Source organism: Lotus japonicus, chromosome 1, assembly GCF_012489685.1.
Source record: "Lotus japonicus ecotype B-129 chromosome 1, LjGifu_v1.2".
Taxonomy (NCBI): Eukaryota; Viridiplantae; Streptophyta; class Magnoliopsida; order Fabales; family Fabaceae; genus Lotus; species Lotus japonicus.
In genome coordinates this window covers 60728596-60741577 of record NC_080041.1, presented here as the reverse complement: position 1 = coordinate 60741577, position 12982 = coordinate 60728596, and the positions used below count along the sequence as shown (strand labels likewise).

General features: G+C 32.9%; 1 long non-coding RNA gene across 1 annotated transcript; it reads left to right on the top strand.

Annotated features, from left to right (window-relative positions):
• The first annotated feature begins 4602 nt into the window (after positions 1-4602).
• Positions 4603-8194, top strand: LOC130731950 (uncharacterized). The gene is made up of 3 exons (XR_009016895.1): positions 4603-5933; positions 6332-6880; positions 7689-8194. It is a non-coding gene; the product is annotated as an uncharacterized LOC130731950 (long non-coding RNA).
• The last annotated feature ends 4788 nt before the right edge of the window (positions 8195-12982 follow it).

Sequence of the window (12982 nt, the reverse complement as noted above, 5' to 3'; positions counted from 1 at the left end):
TGATGAGTCCCGATCACTCTCATGTGCTTCTCACTGCATTCCAAATCAATGAATGCGATGGTCTCCGCACCAGTTACCAAGGAAGGCAAAAGAAGGAAATGTCTTCAATTGAGATTAGTCATCATTGGATAATTCTGAGGAGTGGGAACATGTCAAGAAGTTCAATGCCTCTAAAGGATGCTTAAAATATGGGGCTGAGACAAAATCCTGGTTTACTCAATCCCTTCGTCAACTTCCTTTTTACCTTGACTATGCCAATTATGAATAGGACTGTTGAATTATGCTGTGTATGATGAATGAAACTTGTAGTATCTTTGTCTTTTGTGCTGCATGTGAAATAGAAACACTTTAGGCTATTAAGTTTGGAGTTTGTACATTTATTGGTGCATGTGAATGCTCATTTATCATTGCTTGAACTAAAATTGACATTTGAATCATGGACACAGATACCATGTACGCTGTTGGACTAGATATGAAAAGGAAGGGAGATGAACATTATCCATCTAATTATAAAGCTGAATTGGTTAAATCTATTGTGATTATACCCAGTGGCGGAACTTGGAGAAAATTTTCAAGGGGGCCGAAATAAAATTTTGAAACATAAATTAAAATGTTTTTATCAGCCATATTTATACCGAAGAAAATAAAGATTAAACTAACTTATATACTTGAATATTAAAATTTATTATAAGTAATGTCAACCATTTTGAAAATTTATTTATCATTTTTTCAATTCTTAGATTCTTGATACATTTTTCACCTTTAAATAACATTTTTTCATTAATCTTACGAGTCGGAAAAAAGAATTTATTCTTTTACTTTTGATGACTAGTTTTCTAAAAGAAATTTGTCTCAATTGTATATTGTTTTTTATGGTATACAAATATTTGTGCTCTAAACTATTATATTTGAAACTCTCACTTTTCTATGAAAAGAAGAAAAAAAATAAAAATATCATTGTAATTCATTTTGACCTTGTGTGATGATAGATCTACTAATCATTAATAGCATAAAAACAACTATCAATATTAAAGATAAATAAAAAGATGTATATGAATACTTAAAGCTGGCTAAAAGGAAGTGAAAAAACTTTCCTACTGTAACAAAAAAAAAAGAAAGTGAAAAAGAAATAAAAATAAAAACCTAGCTTGCTAAAAGAGTAAAAGGGAGTGAAAATAAAATTGAGATTGGTGGGATTCGAACCCAGCATCCCAATTGAAAAAGCAAATGGACTTACCGCCGGAACAAAGCCGTGTACAAGAATATGTTTGCAAATTATGATATATATACTATGTTTCAAGAAAAAAATATGAAGGGTACTATATTAAATTTTTCCAAAAATTTCGGGGGAGCCGAGGCTCCCCTGTGCCCACACTAAGTTCCGCCACTGATTATACCACTTAAATATCCCCCAAAATAGCATGGAAATTTGGCAAGAGGGACTGGGTGCTAGTGTTTGAGTTTGTGATATACCTTAAGTTACCTTTGCAGCTTTAATGTGTGAGGTTTAGCAGAGATTTCGGGTAGACAAATCATGGTAGCTTCTGACATTGGTGGGCTATGTACTAATTAAGAGTTAGAGCCTGTATCTTTTATTTAATTAAGATGTGACATTGACTCAAGCATGAGATCTCTTGGGCGGGGAAGCTATTGCAACTAGAAGCTTGGGAATAGTTCCTGCGCGTTGGTCGAAACCTCCAGCCGAGGAACGCCGTACCAAGTGGAAGGTTGCAACGGGCGACCTGCTAGAGGGATCACAAGGGAACGGAGATTAGTGGTCACATTTCTAAGACACACTTAGCTCTCATGCTTCGAGCTCGGTGTCTTGTGGACTTGTGGACTGGGCGAGCCCCTCGAGGGGCTACGCCCAGGGGTTCTCGCCTATGAGCGAACTCCTAGCCTGGAGTTGGGCCTCTAATAGCAAGGCCTAACTGGCCCATTAGAGTTAGTTACACGCATCAAGGCCCAGCCCCTAGCCTATAAATAGGGGGCGGTTACCAATTGTAGGGGACTTCTCCTCATTCCTTGAATACACTCATATGAATTCAACTACTTTCTCTCTCTAGGCAGTGACACACCCTCTCTCTAGATTCTCTCTTGGTGCACTCTAGGCATTATACCTTATCTCTATGTTCTTGGCTAGAACATACCAATCTAATATACTAACCCCATTCCACATCAAATCAAGAATTGCAGTAACAAAATGGAGACCAAAAGGAGAATGAATCACATGCTGGAAAAGTTACTTATTTGCATCAGATTCATAATTCTAAGATCCGAAATCAACACAAATCAGTAGCTATAAATTTATCAGCAAGAAATGAGATAGCAAGAGCAAAGGCCATAAATTGGTGAATGAATATAAGGAAATTTTATATGATTCATTCTCCTTACCCACATTCCCTTTCCATTCAGCTCATTAACTGTGTTAAGGCTTGCTTCTCACTAAGCAAAAGTTCAAGTATCAGTCATGAAGCCAAACTAAATATAACTTATCTATCTATCTATAAACTATATAAAGGGAGAGTTTTTGCAGCCTTGGGGGTAAAACTGTCAATCAACAAATGATTTCAAAGACTATGAAGCTTGACCATGGATATTTTGGTAAAAATGCATTTTATTTCACTTGGATTAAATCTCAGCCGTTGATTCACAATAAATTATTAATTAGGATCAAATCTTGACCATTGAAATCAACCTACAATCTTGATCTCCTTATTTTTCTGACGTTTTCGTTTTGAGTAATGATATATACACACCTCATCTTTTAAACACTTCATTTCCACCTATTTTTGTTTCTACCTCTCTCCTCTTATCATCTATCACATCTCATATTTTCTCTCTCTTACTTTTTCTTTTCTTCCTATCTCTCTCCTCCTCCACCTCCTTCCACCTCAAAATGAGGTGTGGAGGAAAGATTTTCCTTTCGTTTTCCTTCCCTTTTCATTTTTCCAACTTCTCGCGTCACCCGTTTTCATTCTTCCTCCTCTTTTAATTGCGTTGCCCGTTTTTCCCTTTATGGCTTCGGTTTTCCACCTCCTTCTCACATAGAGAGCTCGATCAGTTGTCAAAGGAGGAGAATCTTGAAGAGAAGAGGAAAGGGAGAGGAGAAGAGGAATGGCGAGGGGATGAGAAGAGGAACATGGGGGAGAGGAGAAGAGAAGAGGACGTCTTCGCAGCCGTTTCACACTCAGCAGCGTGAAGGAGATGGATCCAGGGGGATCTGCGGCTCTTCTGACAGCGGAATGACAAGGTTATTCCTGATTTCGCCTATTGAGAGTTAAGTATATATATTTTTTTTTTCAATTTCAGGTTTTTGCAGTCTTCGTTTTTTCTTTGTACTTGATTTTCTATAGTTTTCATTGCACTGGTTCTGTTTTTGAAAGCTTCTTTTGGTTGGTATGAATCTTAGGGTTTCAAACTGAGTTGTAATCAATCCAAAATTAGTCTTTTTCATTCGCTTCAATCTCTGCAATTTCATTCCCTAATATGATCTTTGTGCTCAGCTTCGAATTATTTACATCTTGAATTAGGTACTTCTCCCTCTTCTTATTTTAGATTTTGGATTTGCATCTCTCTCTGTTGATTCACTTCCTTCGCCTTTCTATTTTCTCATTTAAGTATCGTGTCAGATTGGTTTGCATATGTTTCAGGGCCTGTGTATGTGATTTCTCTCTGGCCGCTGAAAAAACCGATCTGAGGATGCAGGCTGCAGCATGGAGAATAGGACAACTCTGAGGTTAGGTTGTAATAACCTTCTTTCTATAAATTAGTTTACTTTAAAGGTAGTATATTGAAGTTCTTGAAAGATGGAAAAAATTAAGTTGATGCATCTGTGTTGATGGTGAAGGAACGATTCAGTAGAATCAGCCAAGGCTGATGGGCACAATGCAGTGGCTAGGGTTGGAATCCCAGATGAACATCGGGGAATCCTTTGTGATCTTCATTGGAGCTTTTCGGTTTTTGGCGAGTACAAATATTCAGACTTGATAATTTAATTTTTTTTAGGAAACAAACCCATTTGATTAAGCATTGAAGAAACCTGACATAGAAAAACCATCTGCCGCAAGATGATATAGCCAATGCATAACCATTAGATACAACTTTACATGCGTCATAGCAAAGGAAAAAATTGCTTCAATGTCAAGTCCACCTCTTTCAGTTGCCTCTTGTAAGACCAAGGTATATTAAGTATTTAATTAACTAGTTATTTATCGGTTTAATGGCGATAATCGCTATTAAGCTTAAGTTGACGTGTTATTTGTGTCTTGTGTGTTTATATAAATGAATGTATTATTACTATTATTATTATTTTCTAATTTAAAAGAAAAGAAAAAGAAGAAGGAATTGAAGTTAAAAAATTGAAAATCAACATGAAAGAAAAAGATAAGAAGTTGAAGAAAGGAACAATAGTCACGTAAGTGACTTGAAGATGAACTTAGAAAATACATATATGTATATGAGATTTAATACTTTTGTTAACACTTTGTTTCTTAATCACTTAAACTTACTCAAAGTGATTTTGAATTATATCATAGAGTTCCTAATAATTTTTGGGACAATGATTCATCTTTCCTATACTGTTCTATAACTCTATGAGTTAAATTCTACACTACTTAAATTGATATTATCTATTGCCATGTCTAGCCAATAAACTAATATCATCGAGCCATTTTTCTATATTTGTCCTACTGTCTACACGTGTCTCAACATTTAATCTTGAGAGACATAGTCATGATCCTTCTTTCCACATGTAGCCGTAGGAACACATATTGGCCAAAATACCATGACTCATCCAATTTCTTCTATCCACGTGGCACTCATTGGCTCCATTTCCTTACACCTAAGCTTTGAATGGAGCCTATATATATTGTGGAAACGTGAGTGCAGAATAATGCTACACACACACAAAGCATTAAGAAACATATGTTACTCACAATAATACTAGTTGTGAGTAGATGAGTTTTTAGTGAAAATTCTTGAGAGTATGTCTTGAGTGTGAGGAAATTCTTGTGTTTTGGAGCGGAAGTTAGGATCTTGAAGCTTAGCATTTACGAAAGAGATTAAATTTTATTAAGGTAAGGGCACTCGGTCTAGACTTGTCTGCATGTGATTGTGCCATATGATGCTTGTTTATATGATTTTTTGTTGGTTTAAACTTAATGATGCAAGTATTTCTATATGATGTATTAAACTTGAAATCCTGTTATTATGCTTTGGCGTATGAATTGAATATTGTGATTTATGATAAATTTGAGATGTGAGCGTTGGCAAAAGATGGTTTTGCCGGTGGTTAACCGGATACTCAATAAGGAGTTATTTTTTTATATGTTCGGACTATGAGGATGACGGTTCCGATGTTGTGTTGACTAACCGCATGGCATTATGCATGTTTTGTTGTGGTTCGGAACCGATTAGGTTGAACCACGATATGAAACTCTGTCAAGGTATAACGACATTTTCGAAGAAGTGACAAAATAAAAGCGACGGTGCGTTATTAAGATTAACCCCAATTGTGGAGTCGTGCGAGTGATTCGACGACGGTGCGTTAGTGTTGACTAACCCCAATTGTGGAGTCGTATTTTGTCTCGTCTTCTTTTAAGTCGTTGCTGAAATTACAATTAGCATATGCATGAGCATGTAGTCTAACTGGACTCTAGGTGGACTTGTTTATGCTTTTGGCTTTATTACTCTATATGTTAGTCGTTTACCTATATAACATGAGCCTGAGATTGCAAATGATGTATTAGAATTGATGACCTTATTAATGTGATGTTATGTCAATCTTGTTACATGTTATATGTGTTGTTTGGGAGTTGACCCTTGCTTATTTGACTGTGTGCTGCATGGGCGCCTAACGCCAGAGAATGATAGACCGCGCCGAGAAAGTACTATATGATTGAGGACGTGTTCAAGGGACAGGCGGATGTCAGGTATAGAACTATGTATGTGTCTTAGTGGTTTTATGGTTTTGGGTTAATACTTGGGGGTGAGCCGAGTTTTCTTGTCGGGTTCGAACCTAACCTAGAGACCTTCTTTTTGTATTGTCTCAAGAGTGGTCGAGCATTAGTTTACCCTTATGTCTTTCAAGTTGAAGGAGTCATTTGTAATCAAGATTTTATTAATAGAATGGAATTATTCAGTCAATTTACTCCTTCAGTTGTCAAGTTTTTTTTAATTCCGCAAAATTCACCCACATTTTTGGGAAAGGTTACTAAAGTGACCCTCGAGAAATCGGGGCGTTACACCTCCGGCCTAGTTTTGATGGCCTCAAATTAATGTAAGAATAGTGTTAAAGTTTTTTAGTTCACTTGGCTAATAAGAGCTACAGTCAATTTCTTAGGTGGTAAATGCTTGGAATGGAAGATAAGGTTAAAGGTAGTTGTTGGGGTAGCAAAAGGGTTGCAGTATCTTCATCATGATTGTCCAAGAAGAATCATTCACAGGGACATCAAAGCCTCAAACATATTACTCAATCACAATGATGAAGCCGAGTTTGCATACTTATAAAAACTCTACAACTATCTCTTTGCATATGCAATCTAACTGTTTCACTTTAACTGATGCTCATAGTCTTTTACTGATGTAATTTAACTATTTACGACATCCACCTCAGATAGTAAATTTTTTGATAATTTTCAATGCATGATGATAATAGTATTATTGATATTTTCCTTTCTAGAGGTTGCCATAATTGAAGGAGGTGTTTGATTAATTTTTTTGTTATTTTGATTTCCATTCTATTGTGTAGATGATGCTAATTCTTTGTTTTGGTTATGTGGCTGGGGACCAAGTTGGTGTTCTATTGAAGGTCCAAATTTAATCTCCCTGTCACATTGAATTGATATTATCTGAAAAGGAAGAGCCTTTCAAAAAGGAGGTATTATATTCATCTATTTTTTTATTTGATTTCCAATTTCTATTATTGTTTTAGTAAGCATATGATTGTGACAGTGAGACATCACAGTAAGTGCATAAAGTTTTAATTCTACTATTCAATGAATCTATTTTGCTCTAAATTTGAGGGAGAATTGATCTTTGAACTTTTGAAATCTTATAGGTTAAGTTTTGAAATCTTATTGTTTGTACAGGATTCAAGGTAACTCTTCCTCTGTTTTTGTTTTTTTTTTTGGGGTATGGAACTAAAAGCCTCCAAATTAAAATCCACCCCCCCATGGTGTTTTTTATTCTTCGCAATTTTGGGTTGTATGTAAATTTAAGTAATGATTGTTTTTTCTGTATATTTTTATTTCCTTGATATGATTGGTTTTCAATGTGTCATCAATATCTATTTTTCTTACGCAGGTTTGCAAATCTGAAATTATAATGTCTCATTTTTGCTCAAAATCATGCTCATTGGCCTGCTTACATGTTTTGGAGTTAGCTTGAAATATTTTTCTCTTTGTTCTTAACTTTAACTGTGTCAAGTGTGACATTTCTCCTCTGCCATCCTCTGCCTGGCTTAATGGTTATGTTCTTAAGCATCCATTTGTCTAGCTGTGCCATACAACTATAAAAAAAAGTTTGCATCATTTCATTCCTTTGATACTAATTACACAGTTATTAAAGTATACTTATAAGTGACGCAATTGAGACTTATAAGTGTGGCAATTTAGGCTTCTTTTTTGATAAAAACGTCTTTAGTTTTAATGTTAAATTTGATTTTGATGTCTCATATTCAATTGCAGGAAATGGTTTGTTTATCTCCGTTCCAATTTTTTAGAAAACTGTTATGACTCATAAGAAAATAGTGTATGTTGCATGACTTGATGACCATCAAGACCATCTTCAGTTGATTTGAATTGAAGTGAGCTCAACAATTCAGGAACTGGATGAGATGCCAAGAGGGAGAGACATAGAGCAAGCTCTCCCTAGGCTAAGGGTGCAGCCTTAATCCCTTTTGTAATTTGATATTTGATTTCCAATGGGTAGTAGTGTTTGTATTCCAAACTGTACCATGAAATTTGCAGTTTTTTTTCTCTTTTACCGATTATTAGCTATACATCTCTGATGTGGGATGAACGAATAAAGGGTTGCGGGAAAGTAAAAGGTCCTTAGCTTAGTAGTATACAATATAAGATCTATAGTCGGTTCGCCTGTCTTTTATTATGTAGCATTTGTCATGTATTTTATTTTCTTCTTAAGCTAAGACTAAAAAACTTAAATGTAACATTTCTATTCCGTCTTGAATAATGTTTCGTGTTAGTTGTTTGCGCCATGCAGAAAAATTTATCCCAAATTTCCCTGCAAGTATGTTAGCATTCCTTAAGTAATTGCTATTTTCGTGCATATTTGAAAATTATTTGGAGCGGATCCTTGCCGGAGCTTGGAGCTCCAGCGAGTGCTTAAATGGCATGCTGGTTGTGTTTAGTAAGGTGACATGGAATAAAAAAATTACAAGTCAGATTATTAAACTAAATTAACATATTCCTAATTATAATCCTAATCTAATCAACTAAATTAAATTCCCCCCTAAACCTATCCTAATTCACCCCTATGGACTTCATTAATCCTTCAATCAGTACAAGATTTTTACAAGTTATGCAATATAATTCTTAATTTAAAAGTTATTTAAATTTAATTAGGTGATAAATTACTATTTATTAGTTTATTTAAATTCAATTTGAGTGGATATTATGAGTCCAATATTTCCTCTACCAAAGCGACCAGATATACCTATGATTTAAAAAAATCCAAGTGGCTCTGCTGTTGTGTCTTAGTTTAAAAATAGAAATCCTTCATCTGAAGTGATATTTTCAGAAAACCAAGTTGTTGGAAGTAAGATAATAAGAAACTAAGAATCAAGCAATATGAAGACTTTTTACATGAAATGTGAAACAATATGATCTCAATTTTATTCTTAATGTAAATATTTCAATTGATAAAAAAGACAATAATATAATATCTATTTTTAGCACACACATGTTACTTCAAAAAAAAAATAGTCAAACATTTAGGAAAACAATAACAAAAGATTAAAAAAAAATAACAGCAAAAAAACAAACATTCACTAAAAATAAGCTTACAAATTTATAATTTCTTATATCTGAGATAAATCCATAAAATATCCTTTAAAAATAACTCATATTAAAAAAAAATACAAACAAAAATGAATAACCCCCGTGCATCGCACGGGTCAAAAGTACTAGTGAGTTATAAAGATGGAGCTATGAGTACAACTAATACCCATGGATGTGACAAGTATAAGGATGCAGTTCCCGGACCATAACCCCAAACATTCTTGAGCCAAATAGGAAACTACCTGAAAATCAAATAGAATCAGACTTTTAGTTAAGCAAATTTATAATTTTAACCCATGCACTAATTAAAAAAAAGCTTCCATTATTGAGATAGTAAAGCAAAATAAAAGAGAATATAGCTATGTCTAAAACCAATTTACAATTGACGACAAAAAAAGCTATTAATTAATAATAAAAATAGCAAAATCTGGAATTGAAAGCAATTGTATGAATAAGTATCTTACCTAAATCTCATTTCTTTAACTGGGATCTTGGGTCAAAATTGTTGGACGTCCCTTCTTCTGAAAGAGTTTCTCTGCCTTCATGATGCTGACATTGTAGATGAAGTTTTAGCAGCCAAAACTGGAAGACAATGATGCAATTAAATAAACTTGCAATGGGAAGGATAAAAGCATGTAAGTCTACTATCAAATGGCTGATTAAATACATTCAGAGTAAGGGCATAAGAGGAAGCATCACAACATTAGTTTATTTAAGAGACATGAAAGCATCACAGAAACCACCAACAAATACTAAAGCATATATGAAATTAAACAAAATAATCACAAAATAGGGAACGATGAACAAATTAAGAGAAAATTCAAATTGAACCAACACTACCAAATATACTGCTCACTAATTAGTCAATCAAATTCAGCATAAAAAAATAACCTTTAGGAAGCGAAGCATCTTCCTTTGATTTGCAATGATGTCCATAGGTTCCATGATTCAACTTGAAATCAAATGAAAAAAAGGAGATTGAGGCATTTTATGATCAATAGGTTTGGGAGAGGAGACATACTACTTGAGTCCTCTGCATCGCAACACACAAAAAAGAGTCACATAAAACATATTTAGTTAGAAATTTAACTGGCTTCTTTGTTACAACATCCGAATTTCCAATACCTGAAAGAAAAAGGAAACTGATAATGCTTGACATTGCCAGTCATGCATTAAGGAATCTCACGATCTTCTTTAACTTGACCAGTTGCAAAAGTTTAAGATCCAATTACAAAATTTATTTATCCCATCCAAAAGTAGATATGAAATTAAAACCTATGGGAAGCTAAGAGGTTGTTCACTTACACTATTTTCTTCCTATATTTTTTAATAAGCATAAAAGGTAGCATTGTTGTAGTTTAAAATTAAAACATATCAATTGAAAATTATACCCAAATACAAACAATATCAGCTTTTAGGTTTCAGCGCAGCCTTAGATGCAAATCATCTTACTAAATGGATTCTCATTATTAGAGAAACAAAGAAGGTAATTGTATAGAGAAATCCTTGGGGTTTTACCTTGGAGATTTATGCCCAGATTTGCTTGAACATCAGCTTCATAGTTATATTCCTTGAACATCACAAAAAAGTAAAGGAAAAAGCTTTGACTCTAAAACAACTAATCTTTGGAACCCAAAAACAAATATGCAAAGGCCCAAAATATGCAAAGATGGTAGAAGGTCGAAGAAAAAATGAAGGTTGAGGTTGAGAGATTGAATTGAAAACCTACCTGATCATAGAGATGCAAGAGCCGCCCGGAGGAGTCCTAAATCGATGAGCAGTCACGGTGGCTAAGCTGCGAGGAGAAGGCTTCTGGCGGCGCAAGGTTTTCAATGAGAAGAGCCAAGAGAAGTCGCGCAATTGAAAGAGGAGGAGGAAGAGATGAGCTTTGTCTTAGGTTTAGCTATAAGGAAAAATCAGGTAAGGAGACATCAGGGCGCATGTGTCAACAGAACAAAAGAGAAACTTTTTAACAAATCTAAAATCCGACTCAAATCTAAAATAAAAAAAGGTACTAATTAAAGATGGATAAAAAGTAAAAACTACCAAAATCTAGCAATTCACAATAAAAATTATAAAATCATGAATTAAATAAAAATCCGAAAATTCAATAAAAATACCATAAAAATTAATTAATACTCTCAAAATAAATCTAAAATAAAATAAAAGACCCAAGATAAAATCAAGAAATAAACAACCTAAATCTTAACCAAATCTAAAATTTAAAAATGCAATAATTAAAGATAGATAAAAACTACCAAAATCTAGCAATTCACAATAAAAATTATAAAATCATGAATTAAATAAAAACCCAAAAATTCAATAAAAATACCATAAAAATTAATTAATACTCTCAAAATAAATCTAAAATAAAATAAAAGACTCAAGATAAAATCAAGAAATAAACAACCTAAATCTTAATCAAATCTAAAATTAAAAAATGCAATAATTAAAGATAGATAAAAACTATCAAAATCTAGCAAATCACAATAAAAACTCATAAAATCCTAAATTAAATAAAAATCCGAAAATTAAATAAAAATCTGAAAATTCAATAAAAATTAATTAACGCTCTAAAAATAAATAAAAAATGAAATAAAAGACCGACAGATAAAATCAAGAAATAAACAGCCTAAATGCTAATCAAATCTAAAATTTAAAAATGTGCTAATATTTTCGGATTTTTATTTAATTCAGGATTAAATAAATAAAGATAGATAAAAACTACAAAAATCTAGCAAATCACAATAAAAACTCATAAAATCTTGAATTAAATAAAAATCCAGAAATTCAATAAAAACACCATAAAAATTAATTAATGCTCTAAAATAAATAATAATACAAATTAAGATAAAATCATGAAATAAGCAACCTAAATCCTAATCAAATATAAAATTTAAAAAGGTACTAAATAAATATAGATAAAAACTATCAAAATCTAGCAAATCACAATAAAAACTCATAAAATCTTGAATTAATTAAAAATCTGAAAATTCAATAAAAATTAATTAATACTCTAAATATAAATCAAAAATAAATCAAGAAATAAACAAGTTAAATCCTAATCAAATCTAAAATTTAAAAATGTATTTTTTTATTAGAATTAACCTGAGAATGACACGTGAAATTTTTTTTTATGAGAATGACACATGAAATTTTTTTTATGAGAATGACACGTCACTAAGAATTAACGTGAGAGTGACACGTCACTAAATCAGTCTGATAGAAGTTCTTCTTTTCTAATATATATTATATAATATATTGATTGATATGTTGAAAGAAAAAACAAAACCCCACAAATAAGGTTCCTTAGGGGTTGTTAAACAGAATAATAGTAGCAATCTTGTGATTCGGTATACATCAAAATAATGTTGATTTGATCCTTTTCATAATGTTATTTCCCAAAAGCTTAAAATCAAAGCATGATCACTATTGAGCTAACAATAGGGGGGTATAAACCAAACATCCCAGATACTGTGTGCACAATGTGTCAATTATTATTATTATTTTGGTTGACATAAAATCACAACTACCTATGCGCCAAAGTGGGGTTCCTTTGTACTCAGATTGTGAGACCTTATTCATGACATTCCTTGTCTACTTCTAAGTGCTATGTATTTTCATCTATTTTATGCTCTACATTTTCATGGAGGGGCTTCTTTCTGGATCCATAATAATGAGTGCTACAGAAGAAATATCAACTAACACAAAAATATGTACCTCATTCTACATCTATCAAAAGATCAAAGAAAACCACTAATTTGTTTTTTGGTTCAACTAATATATGTTAGATTCATCTTAAATAATGTCTCTCAGGTTTAAATCTTGAAAAAATGAAAATAAACTCTTGCTCAACGAATTGAAGGTATGAAAAACGATAGACAGGGGGGTTTGAATAACGTTTTCAGATAAAAACTTTTCCCACTCAAAGATTTAGACATATCTTTTCGTAACAAATAACA